Here is a 14,583-nt window from a genome sequence, read left to right as displayed (position 1 = left end):
CATTACGGGTTTAAACCCTGAAGAGCCTTGATCACATGACGCACTGCACAGCTTGCTTGTATATATATATATATATATATATTCACTGAAAAAACCATAGGTTATAGACCATATATAGTTAGGAATTAGCATTTATAAAACCTTGAAAATTCACTGAAAAAACCATAGGTTATATACCATATATAGTTAGGAATTAGCATTTAAAAAACCTTATTTTACTCACACAAAACCATTGAAATTCCATATATAGTTAGTTGTACTAACTATATATCGCGCACCCGCAATCCACTGCTGATCATGTCACATATTACATCATTCATGACATGGTCAGTGACATCACTGATGACATCACTGATGACATCTCAAATGACATCACTGATGACATCACTGATGACATCTCAAATGACATCACTGATGACATCACTGATGACAACATCCAGTGACAGTATGTTTCTGTAAAGTTAAAATATGTCTTACATATTGAAGAATGAGTGGATGTAGAAGTGTCTGAACAAAGGATTTAGTAGGTGCATGACTGACTGTATGAGTGAGTGATTAAATGTGTCTCACTGAGTGCATGGGTTAGTGACTAAACTGTCTTAATTTGTGCATCATTATGTCTGTTGTTGTGTAAACTGCTGCATGTGTTGATCAGTAGCTATATGATTAACTATATGGGTTATTGATTGGTTGCCCAATTATTTGTATGGGAGACTGAGAGTGTGTATGGGTGGCTGGGAGGTGTATGACTCTCTGCATAGATGTATGGGCTCAAAAGTGCATGTGGAAACAGCTGTATGGGCGGTTGACTGTGTGCATGACTGTATTGGTGAGTGAATAGATATCTCAGTGCTACATGTCAAAGTAAGTACATATGTAAAATACAGTACATGTGAGAGTTGACATATATAAATAACTGTGCATAAGAGTCAGTGAATGTGTGAGTGGCTGTATGGATCATTGTGAACTTGTATCCAGGATTGTATAAGTGAGTAAATATGTTTTAGTATATGTTTGAATAAGTAAGGTGTGTTTAACTGTATAGTTAAGGAAATGGAGGTGTGATTGATTGTTTGCATGACTGACTAGGTGTGTGTGTAACTTCATGGATGAGTGACAATCTGTGAGTCTGTGTTTACACTGAGTGTATCTAAAGTTATATTAGAGTCTGAAGAGGTTCATCGTATTATCACATGAATGATGTCATCAGTGATGTTATCAGTAATGTCAAATGAGATGTCATCAGTGATGTCATCAGTGATGTCATTTGAGATGTCATCAGTGATGTCATCAGTGATGTCATTTGAGATGTCATCAGTGATGTCATCAGTGATGTCACTGACCATGTCATGAATGATGTAATATGTGACATGATCAGCAGTGGATTGCGGGTGCGCGATATATAGTTAGTACAACTAACTATATATGGAATTTCAATGGTTTTGTGTGAGTAAAATAAGGTTTTTTAAATGCTAATTCCTAACTATATATGGTATATAACCTATGGTTTTTTCAGTGAATTTTCAAGGTTTTGTAAATGCTAATTCCTAACTATATATGGTCTATAACCTATGGTTTTTTCAGTGAATTTCATTGGTTTTTTTAAAAGCTAATATCTACAGCTGTAAAATGTATTCTTCTTTAAATCCAAAAATATATTTTATATGTTTATTAATAAATTTTTTTAAATATTTTTTTTGTTTCGCTCCCGGTCCGCTAACCGGGAAGCTTCCCGTTAGCTCAATTCGATTCCGCGATCCGGTCCGCGAACCGGTAACAAATCAACATAGTGACGGTATCGCGTTGCCGCGTAATGCGTCTTATGACGTACTGCGTTAGCGCACCCGGAAGTGCCCCGGGGCGCGGACCGAGGCGCGAAACGCAACTCCCCGGAAGCGATCCCCGGCGCGAAAGCGCGACGTATCGCGTTGCCGCGAAATGCGTCTTGTGACGTATCGCGTTAGCGCACCCGGAAGTGTCCCAGGGCGCGGACCGCGGCGCGAAGGGGAGCGACCCGGAAGCTAACCGGGGAGCGTTCCGCAGCGCGTAACATGAGCGTGAGAGGTCATGTGACTTGTTAATAAAACTTTTCATTGGTTCATTTCACTTTTAGTTTCATAATTATGGAAGGCTAGGTCATGTGACCTAAAAATAACACTTTTCATTGGTTGAGAAGTATTGTTTTTTCCAAATGATGAAAACCACTCCTTCTTTCCTCACTCTGACTTTCATTATTGTGAGAGGAAGACCTATTTTGCTTCTTGGAAGACCTATTTTGATTGTATGAAAATGGCTTCACTGATTGCTTCAGCTGGTGCACCCCCACCACCACCTCCACCTCCTCATGGGAAGAGAGGACCACCTCCCCAGGTGGTTACCAACACTGAGGAGGAAGATGAAGAGATGGATGAGGAGGGAGAACAACCACAATTCCTGGAAGAGTTGCCCCGGGTTTCAAGAAAGAAACCCAGTTTCATCTGGCAGTTTTTTTCCATCCCTCGTGGCCAAAAAAAGGTCAATGCCAGGTACGCAACATGCCTCATATGCAAGGAACAATTGTCCAGAGGGACGGACAAAAAATACAGTTATGGTAATCATACCATGCATAGGCACATGACGAGGAAACATCCCCTAAATTACAGCCGGGCGGAATTAAGGGATATGATGGACAATCCTCGACCAACTCCTGTGGCGAGACCAACAACATCGGTTTCTTTATCACCAGAGGAGGCACGGGAAACTGTGCCAAATATCCAACCAAATCTTGGGCATATGATACAATTATGTATGCACTGTCGTGCATTAATAGCTTGTGGCAACATGAGCATCAATGCACTGAACCTGGCGTATGAACACCATGATTGCCCTAACCGCCCCCAGTAATTTTTTTTTGCTCCTGTTGAGCCCTTTTCAACGCCTGTTTTTTGTTGTTTCCCCCCCCACAAAAAAAACAAAAAAAATACAAAATCGTTCAAAAAATACAAAAAAAACAAAAAATGTTCAAAAAAAAAAAAAAATATATAAAACAACAAAAATATTTTAAAAAAAGTTCTTTTCAGAACTACCTTCCCTTTCCAAAAAAATTGCTACAATGTTTAGCACTCTGGCAAGCTCTATTTCTTTTGGTTCGCTCCCGGGTTAGCTTCCCGGTACGCGGACCGGGAGCTAACCAAAAAAAAAAAATTTTTTTTTAAAAAAGTGTAAGTATAGGGAAAGTAAACAGAGAGTGATGTTTCAAGAAAGACAGCTATAGGGAGTAAAGAAGAGATACTGTTTAATAGATCTATTTACCAAAGAACAGACAGAAGAGGGTATAATTGTGAAAAACAAAATAGATAACGAAGTGAAAGAAAAACAAGCATTGGCATAGCCAATAGGTATCGACTTTGGGACCTTCTAAGTATTTAGTTATGCAGCATAATATCCTTGGTGCAGCAACATCAACTGTTGCATGGCTAAACACGTATAAGGTCCCAAAGGCGAGACCTATTGTCTATGCCAATGCTTGTTTCTTAAGTAGAATTGCAATACGTCTGGCTCTTCCATGTGAAAAGATCTTATCTTGTGCTCTAAAGATTGCTAAAGTCTCGACAGAGAACAGGCTAGGCTGTAAGTAGGGTAAATTGCGCTTGGTGATCTGTTTGAGGGAGCGTCTGCTTTGCCTGGTGTCTTTGGAGAGCAATTTTGATTGTTATACTGGACAATATAGCCCTAATGTAAATAACATAGGGGCATATTATCAACATAGGCAATAAAAGTTTTGCAGCTTTTATCGGCAGAAATGTGTCGCTAAAGCTGCTTTTGCGGCAGAAAACTGCCGCTAAAGCCGCTTTTGCACCAGTTTTCTGCCAATAAAAAGAGCAATAATTTTATTGGCTGCATTCATAATATGCCACTTAGTGTGCTTCAACTACACAGAGAAAGCATTATGAACAAATAGTGATACAGTGATCAGTCAAAGACACTAAGAGTAATAGAGACGGAGTGAGTGAACAAGAGTGAGGAACTATGAGAAGAGAGGGACTGAGAAAAAGAGTGGAAGGAGTTGAGTAAGTAGGTAATAGAGAAAGGAATGAGGGAAGTAGCAAAGGCAGGAAACTGAGGATTAAAGAAATGAAGCAGTGGAACTAATAGTAGTTCAATGTGATAGAAATGTAACGAAAAGAGTACAAAATATTTACCTTATAATTGTCGTTAAATTACTCATTTTTTATTTTTATACTTTCAATCTGTGAAAGAGAGAACAAACATTTGAAAAATATAAAAACATGTATTAAAAAATTACAAAAGACAAGGGCAAAGATTGAAGGACAAACAGTTTTTCAATAACTTTGACACTTACAGAAGCTACACAGTCCTAAAGATATACATTTTAAACTAACACTATCTTGATGCAGATGAAGTGAGGCCTATCTTAAAACATGGTGCATCTTTTGCATTGCTGTTGTCTCAGAAAAGTGTCGCAAGACACTAAAATTTAAAATAATTGCTTCAGGATGCCAATAAGATGTCTACTATCCAGAGTTTTGTTTCAGGTGAGGCCTACTCAGGGTTGCAGATGAAATTTCGAGTTGTTGAAGAGAATAGAGGACATAATACATGTGAAGGTCTACCAATGAAGTGAGTCATGTCCACTGCAATCTTCAACAAAGTCCAAACCTCCTATGTTTCCCTGGACAGACCTAAACTTGATCTGCACAATGTGATTCGTAATGATAGGAAACACAGGTGATGTAATTGAAATACATGCAATTTATTTTGCTCATTTCTCAATCACATCACTTGTGTTTCCTTTGCTTAGGTATCTCATTGTGCAGATGTAGTCTAGCATATGAAAGAATACGCAGAAGTGCAGCAGTGCATGCAATAACTTTGACACTTACAGAAGCCTCACCTTCTCCATACCTCCTACACAGTTCTACATATACATCATAAATGCAAACAGTACAGAATTAATTATACATGTTAAATGGTTTATTTTTGCTGTTCTCAGAATGTATCAAAATTCACTAAAAACAGTGACTTGAAGGTATTCATCATGTAACAGCGGGGAAAAAAAACACAATCAAAATGATTGTGTTTAAAAAACCCATACAACATCAGAAATCAAAATTCAGAACTCCTTAAAGTTAACTTACTTTCCATGACGTCCAAGGATGTCCTATGAACAGCTTACACTCTTTTGTGCTGTTATTACTTTCAGCCCGCCACTTTCTGAAAGAAAATCTCCATCGTTTTTAAAAACATGTTACATACAATAAATGACTTCTTGCTCTCTACCACAAGATTCCACAGGGCCAAATCTTGTCAGAGCCATGTATAACTCTTGGATTTCTTGTTAGCCAATCCCGTCTTTTCGCATTTCCGCAACTTTCAGAATTAAAATGTTAAAGATCATTTTCACAATCCTGGAATAGTAATATCTTCCCCTTCTTGCTCAGTCATGTTCTACTTTTCCTATGACACTGCTACAAGCAGACTTACACTACCTCTATGACTACTACAATTATTTAATTCTCTACATCACTTTTAATTACAAAGCAATGTAAAACAGTAGACAGCATTGCAGACTTACATTCCCTCTACTCCATGTTTTCATTGGCTGCTTCAATTAGCTTATAAAAAGAAACAGTTTTTCTGAACTCATTCAAAGTGCACGTATTTCTCCATAATGTCCAGTCCTATGGTTAGAAGTTATGTCTCTGAACTACACTTATCCTCAAGGCCAAATTGTGTAGGAGCCATTAGAACTTCTTGAAATTCCACAGAGCACATCCCGAGATTATTTCCCTAAAAGTTTGGTTTTAAAAACACCAGGTAAGAGTTTTTAAGGTCATACGGCAATTTTTTTTTGAAAATTAAAACAGAATCATTGCAGAATGACCAGCCATTTCTAGACTTTAAATAAGCTGTATAATGTCCTGATGTTATTGAAGGGCCGTCATGATATATAATTGCTGCAGTTACAAAAGTCCTTCCTGATATTGACAACTGTGAAGCTACAAAATTTTTAATTAAAGTTGTCAATTTTGTTCCATCAGGCCTACATCGTTGGAACATTAAAATGACGTACTGGCCATATGTTCGTATAAATAATGTGGACGTCATTTCAGATTTACATTGGCTACACTCCATGTTGTGATCAGCTGCTTTTACTAGGTTATTAAAGGAGACTGATTTACTGTCTGGCAAAGTTAAATATATAAATCTTTCTGAGTCTACACTAGTAGTACTTGATACCATACAGTTCTCGCAGTCATGCTGCCATTGATAAGAAAGCCCAAACAGCTGATCTACATCTACACCTTCAGCATGTAATACATCAAGCATATACATTAAAAACTCCTGACAATCTTGCTGAATATTTTGAGAGAATTGTGTTTGCCCTGAACATCTGTCTAACAGATTTCGAATTTCAGACACACTTTCTATGTTTCTTCTATCAGTGGTACATTTCTCTAACACAGAATTTAACAAACTGCAAAATCTTTGATCAGAATTGACCACAATCTCTTCTTTTACATTTTTTAGAGAAAACAAAACATTAATCACTACATTAGCATAGCAGTTGACACCAGAACTGTTTTCAAACTGAAAACCAACAACATCTTCAACAGAATCCTTTTTGTTTCTGCTTGTAATTTTAGGTTAATTGACTTTTTGTCTTTTTGCTACAACCTCCCCAGTATTGTTCTCATTTCTTCGTTTCCGGCCTACCACACGTTTCTCAAACAAAGGATACTGAGGCAAATGTGGCGCATACTCTCTTCTTAACCTATTGTATTCCTTAACACAATCTAGATCCGCACAAATGTTTGTGACATCACACTCAATCAAGTACAATCCCGATAAAGTTCTAACTCGTGACAATGCCACATATGCCATACCCTCCTTGAACACAGAACTGCCAATATTCACCAATGCACTGTCTACACTTAAACCTTGCGATTTATGGATTGTCACTGCATACGCCAAGCAAACAGGAAACTGCTTACGGCGAACATATAAGTCTTTTACAAGCAAAAATCTAGCAGAACAACGAGCAATTAGCTGTACTTCCTCAATGCCATCAAATTTAATTTTTAAAAATTCAATTCCATCTCTATTTCTGTATTTTACAAAATCAACAACATTACCCATTGATCCATTTACCAGACCTCTTTCAACATGTAAATTCCTTCTTAAAATTATACGGCAGTTCAAGCACACATTCAGAGTCTTTTCAAAACCTGCAGTTTTAGATATACTCTTCTCTAATGAATCCAATTTTGTTTTCAGATTCTCAGACAAAATAATTGTTGATCCCATATGCTCTACTCTATCAATACCTTCCAGTTTCACAATCTCTTGCTTTTCTAAATGCAACATTTTGTTGTTAAATTTGGCACATTCTGCAAGAGTTGGCATCAAACATATTCCAGATTTCTTCTCAGTAATTTTCTGAAAAATATTCTCAAGCACAACATCTTGTTCTGGATATAAATTTGACAGTAATCGTGCATGTAAAGCTTCTTTCCCATGCTCGGTTACTTTTCCAATTCTAACATCTTGTAGAATAGTCTTGTAAACTTCATCCTTCGCCTGACGCATATTTTCATGCAGTTCAGCATAATTGAAGTATAACCATATATTGACGTTGCCAATGCTGCCTAGGCACTTCCTGGTATCTTCATGCGTGAGCATTTTGAACACAGGTTGCCCTTTCACTGGTGTCAGCTGCAGAAGATCTCCGAAAACAATGATGTGTTTGCCACCAAATAACACATCATACTCTGTTTTGAGATCTTCTTGCATCCTCAAATGCACAAAGGCAAGCATGACATTGGAAACCATGCTTACTTCGTCAATGATAAGAAGTTTCATTTTCCTCAAGATTCTTGAAACTTCAAAACAAGCATCTCCAGATAGCTTGTGATATTGTAATTTGTTGTCATGCTCCACTGGCAGCATCAGTAAACGATGTAAAGTAATCCCTTTAATGTTATGTGCAGCCAGTCCAGTTGGAGCGGTGACAACACAAGACAGCGATGACTCTGTCCTTTCCTGCAAATAGCATGAAATTGCTTTAATGAGGAAACTTTTTCCAGTTCCCGCTTCTCCACTCACGTACAGTCGGACAGGCTTCAACGACGTACATGAGCACTCTTTCTTATCATGACTTAATCCATGATCAATTTGCATGGTAACTTCGTCATATATTTTCCTCTGCTCAACGTTGAGTTGTCTTTCCAACTCTTCTAAGTTAACCGCATCCTCTTGAGCATGTGCCATGGCTCTTTCCACTTCATTCATAGCAGTGGCAGCTTCATTTTCGATAACAGGTCCTCCTAGTGGATCCTGACTCAATGAAGCAGAACTCTGACTGTCCTGAGAACTGTCTCTGGCAATCTCGGCTGCAATCGTTGCTTCCTGCTCAATTTCCGCATTCAACATTTCTATATATTTGGGAAAAGCAGGACATTCTATTGTCTCCTTGGCGGCATTGAAAGAGTCTTCGTAACAGAGGAAATCTCCAAGCAGTTCCTCTTCTGCACGCCAAGGCTTGAAAAGTTGCAAAAGTGCTAAATAGAAAAACTCCTTTTTTTCAGGAGATTCGCCACTCAATTTTCGATGGTTTACCAAGTGGCATTTTCTTTGCTTGACCAGACATCCCTCACTTCCTATTACAGCATACACTCCTTTCTCAGTGTCTTCTTTGATGTTCCTCTTGAATATGTAATTTTGCAGAACCTCATACAGACAAACATTCTCGAGGTGACTGCTTCGATTTGGATAATATGTATCCAACATGTTTGTCTTCAAATTGTCGGTACTGTTTGGCTCCTTTTCCGCCAAAATACTCAATTTCCCGCACAGGTTTGAGAACTCGATTACGTGTTGCAGCAAGACCAAGACTCGCCCAAACGATACTCCTGGACTTGGCATAGAGACTTGCTGAAGACAACCGGTCAGAACATTCGTACGCTCCGATTTCTCGATGCGACAACATCTTCAGACTGAAACTGTACAACTTCTTGCTGAGGCTCTTTTCATGGGAAATGTCCTCCCACATATCCTTCAATTCTGTCTTCTCTTTTTTGGTGATGTAAGACGTCACATACCGAGCCACAGCCATACAGTTATCAGCCACAAACTGTATATCCATGTTAGCATTCCACATGGACAAAATCACCGGGTTGTAGTCGTTGATGTACTTGGACTCTTCGTTCCTCTTCAAATTGTAAGTGTTTTTAGGTGATTTCTTCATGACATTGTGTCGCAGCGAAGACATCAAACTGTTTACTCTTCCTTTAGAAATCACCGGTCGTGGAAAGCCGAAACGACATTTAGTGTAGAACTTGTCCTTGTTTCGGAATTTACGACGGCAGTACTTTCCACATCGATGGCTTTGGAAACGCAGAACTTTTTCTCTTAGGCTTTTCTTCTCCTTTGCGTTTGGAACAGCACACGTAGAATACTGTTGGATGAAACTCATCACTGAGTCATCCGGATCTGTTCCAAATGTAGGTGCATCCTTGATCCACAGCAACATATGTATATGAGGAGCACCTCTTGCTTGGTACTCCTTTCTCCAGAAGAAATCCAACACCTCTCCAAGAGGTGGATTCTTCTTATTCATGATGAAAGACATCATACCTTCAAATCTATGATTGAAGTACCTACATACATTGACTGGATCCAAAGAGCACAGTTCTCCGGGTGTCTTGAATTCGATGTTATCTACGTTAGCATTTGCCTCTCGTAGAAATTCAAGTAAGTCTTCCCAGCCATACTCAGCACAGCTCAGAGTGAGGAACCATGTGGGAGTACCTAAGTTCCTCAGCATACATTTTAAATCACCATGACGACGGTACCAGTACTCATTAGTACCACGCTGACACGCCATGAGATTAATCAGGTGAGAATCCAAAATACTGTCTTGGACATTGACTTTATCCATAAAGTCACTTGCCGAGATGTTTTGCATGTGTATACCACTTTTCAAGATGTGGTTCACTGCATATGACAGTCCAGACAGATCGCTTTCAAACAGGAGATGAAACAAATAAGGAATGCATTGTCGAAACCTAGCATCTCCTGCATACAATCGCAAAGTCCGGTATTCAGAAGCAGGAATTTGATGAGGTCGCTCATCATATCTTCCTCCCTGACCTGTTGGAAAAAGCTGTGGGAAACACCGAGCTTCCAAACTTTCCTCCCAAACACTAATGGGACTCCCTTTGGCTTGTTTCATTTGAAACAACTCAATAGCATTCCCCATGACTTCCTTGGAATGCAAAGGATGAACACTATAATGTTCATATATTTCTTCACTAGTAGAGGGTTCTACTTTCTCAATTTGACCAGCACACAAATCGCTATCCTCTTCCTCACTTACTTCCTCTTCTGCAACATATACATTCTTATAGTATTTATTATTTTTTTTCAAATACAATGTTGCCTTTTTGACTTTCCTAACATCTACTAAATCTTGCCATATTTTCTTATTCTTTGTCGGAACCCCATTAACTAAGATAACCAGTGGTTCCTCTTCCACTTTTTCTACTCCAATTGTGTTAATGTTTTTCTTCAAATCTAGAGGCAAATAAACAACTCTTCCCTTTAATCCTCTCTGTAAATCTGATGGAGGCAATTTCCCTGTCTTTGGCTCCATTCTTACAATGGCTTGGAAGGGATGGATACTTTGAATCAAAATAGATTCATAAGTATTTAAATCCTTCAATTCAGAAGGAATCTCAACCAATTCCAGATTATTATAAACTGCTCTAGCAGGCATCTGGTTTTGATTTAATTTGCAACAACAATAAGTACACACACGTTGATCCAATCCCAAATCAAAACAATTTTCTACCATCAAGTATGTAGCAAAATCCTTCCATTCACTATTATTTTCCCTTTCACTTTTTGCATATAAATCCACTAACTTAGTCTGATTCTTATAATAAGTGCGTCGACAACACACACAAGTGAAATTAGGCCTCTCACTTGATTTCACCTCAAACGTGGCAATTTCCCTCTGGAAATTATCTGTACTGGAAACCTGTACACTATCTTCCACATGACCCTCTTCTTCTTGCTCAATTTCAACATTCTCCTCTTTACTTCCAAAGTAACAAAACTCAATTTCTTCACATATATTCTTCACATCTATTTCAGAACCATGCAAAAGAGCAGCGCATAATTGTTTCAGCATAATTGCTGGACTCTTAGCATAATACAACATTCTAACTAATTTCCTCACTTTGTTATGATGCACTGCTAGCATCCTGAAATGATGAAAAACACTCTGACATACTCTCCTGGAAAGACAAGCCAGTGAATGACCATGCAAACCTGTCACTTCTCTTACTCTGCAAGGATCTAATTCTTGCAACAACATCATTTTCTGCTTCACACTTTTCTTATTAAATGACCGTACAAAATCACAAAGCAAATTGATGGAATCCTGTCGCACACTGCAAATACTACTACACTTCCAGGTGTACACAGGACCCTTACCACGTCTTCCTAAAACCTCATTACCTAACACCTCTTCTGCCTCTGTTGTCACAAGTTTTTCTTTTTCAACTGGACAACCATCTTTTACTTCATAAGCACGACCACTGGTGTCAACTGCATGCACCAAATCATTATCCTGGAAATAACTCTCCTCATTAAAAAATGCCTCACAGCTTGAACTATGCATCCATTCTCCAGAAAAAACTTCACAAAAATTACTACGATTAACTATTCTCTTCCATCTACTATTTCTTTTGAAATCAAAAATTGCCTTGTTTAGCTTCCTAATTCTATTGATTATCAAAATAAATAACTTACGTTTAATTTCAAATGCCTGATCAATAACTTTCTCAACTTTTTTTTTTCTCTTATAAAAAACTAGTTTCTGTTGACCTTTCTTAATATTTTTTAACAAATTGCCAATTATCCTGTTCCGGAACATTCGTTTACGAATCTCCCTAAACTGTTGTTTCCTTCTACTATCATGCACAGAGTTATCTCTTGCTCTAGCAGTAACATTTTTCATTGCCCTTTCCTTTCCATTTGATTTCCTTCTCGTTTTATGGACTGAAACATTTTCTGTAGTAATATTTTTTTTACTACAAATATTTCTTATGAAATATTTAGAGCTCTTACCCGATGCTTTCTTCGTGACTTGAGAAATCTTTTTCTTAGAGGACTGCTCCGTATTTTTTTTCACTTGCTGTCTTTGACGTTTTGCAGCCTTTATCTGTCTTTCTATTGTAGGCATGGTGAAATCTTGAAATGATCTGCAGTTGAATCTGTGGAAAAATATAATAAAAAATGTTATTAACCACTATTACCAAACAGTAAATCAATAACAGTGAAATGTCTAAATTTTCAGTGAACAGGACTCATCTCTTCTTAACCTTGGATAAGCCTCACCGACTCTGTGTCCCCTGCACATACTTAAATGTAAAGGGGCAGATTTATGTTAAATGGCACATCCCCAGGCATGCACCAGTTAACGTGCACCACTGCTCTGCCACCCATGGTGTGCTGCATTTACAATCAGATAGGAGAAACCTGCGTCAAAACCCTGCGCCTGCTTAAAGCAGGCATAGGTCTTGACACAACATTGTGGAGATGGTGCACCCCTGAGCCTTGCTGGAGCTGCATCGCACTTGCGATACAACTCCAGCAATGCGCCACCTTAACGGCACAGATGCGTCAAGCATCTGTGCCGTTTTTGCCCCATGCTGCACCGCATTGTAAATGCAGCACACCATGGGTGGCGGAACAGCGGCGCAGGATGACTGGCACATCCCTGGTGATGCGCCAGTCATCATAAATCTATCCCTAAGCTTCTTATCTTGTTAGAGATGAACTGCCATATGTATCATCAAAATATTTTGCATTTCCTAAATAGCGAATTTTAAGGAATAAATAGCGATTCTTTACCATTCCTAATTTGCGATGAGCAAATTACTAATTGCAAGTTACCCATTCATTTCCATGGGCTAGGAGGCTCATAGGAATGAAGGTTTAATTTGCGATTAGCAATTTGCTCATCACAAATTAGGAATTTTTCCAAGGGTGCAGGGGTGTCTCAAGAACACCCTGCTGCACCCCTGAAAAAGAAATTTGGGGGCATATGGCACACATACATGCCCTAAGGGCATGTGTTGGCGTCATATGGGACCTTTTGTTTTTTTAAAAAAAAGCTTTTTGAAAAGAATTCACAAATTACCACCAATTTACCACAATAGTTTCCAAATCCTTAATGTCATTTTTTACATATTTTTTGTTTGATACATTGCATTTAAGTAGTCACAAAATTTGCAAATCCTTCAGTGCAATTGCAAAATAAGGAATAGCAAATTTTGCTACTCCTTATTTTGCATCAAACTTGTTTGATACATACCATTTGTCTAATTAACATTCGCAAAGGCCAAAATTCGTAGAATTTTGATCTTTGTGAATGCTAATTAGCTTGATACATATGGCCCCAAGTGAAGCCTGTCTTGCGACATGGTGCATCTTTTGCATCACTGCTGCATCGGTTTCATGTGGTACATTTTTTTTACACCATGACATATCTGCCTAAATGCATCAATTTATAATGTTGTCGCCTCATAGCAAATCTTTTGCACCACCGCTGCATCATAAAAGTGACGCACAGTGGCACAAAAGAGGCATACACCTATCATAAATCTGTCCCTAGCATTTTAAATGATTAATCCAGGATGACGATAAAGTGTGGCCTATCCAGAGGTTTGTTTAAGGTGAGGCCTACTCAGGATTGCAGATTAAAGTTACGCTTGATGAAGAATACAGAGGAGATAATACATGTAAAGGCCTACCAATGAAGTAAGTAATGTCCACTTTATTGCGCCAGTCATCATAAATGTATCCCTAAGCTTCTTATCTTGTTACAGATGAACCACCATATGTACCATCAAACTATTTTGCATTTCCTAAATAGCATATTTTTAGGAATAAATAGCAATTCTTTACCATTCCTAATTTCCAATGAGCAAATTGCTAATTGCAAATTAGCACCGCCGTTGCATCATAAAAGTGACACACAGTGGCACAAAAGAGGCATACACCTATCATAAATCTGTCCCTACCATTTTAAATGATTAATCCAGGATGACAATAAGGTGTGGCCTATCCAAAGGTTTGTTTAAGTTGAGGCCTACTCAGGATTGCAGATTAAAGTTACGCTTGATGAAGAATACAGAGGAGATAATACATGTAAAGGCCTACCAATGAAGTAAGTAATGTCCACTTTATTGCGCCAGTCATCATAAATGTATCCCTAAGCTTCTTATCTTGTTACAGATGAACCACCATATGTACCATCAAACTATTTTGCATTTCCTAAATAGCAAATTTTAAGGAATAAATAGCAATTCTTTACCATTCCTAATTTGCAATGAGCAAATAGCTAATTGCAAATTACCCATTCATTTCCATGGGCTAGGAGGCTCATAGGAATAAAGGTTGCAATTTGCGATTAACAATTTGCTCATCACAAATTAGGAATTTTTCCAAAGCTGCAGGGGTGTCTCAATAACACCCTGCTGCACCCCTGAAAAAGAAATTTGGGGGCATATG

The sequence above is a fragment of the Lissotriton helveticus genome, chromosome 2_1 (assembly GCF_964261635.1).
Source record: "Lissotriton helveticus chromosome 2_1, aLisHel1.1, whole genome shotgun sequence".
Classification (NCBI taxonomy): domain Eukaryota; kingdom Metazoa; phylum Chordata; class Amphibia; order Caudata; family Salamandridae; genus Lissotriton; species Lissotriton helveticus.
Note: the sequence above shows the minus strand (reverse complement) of the source record.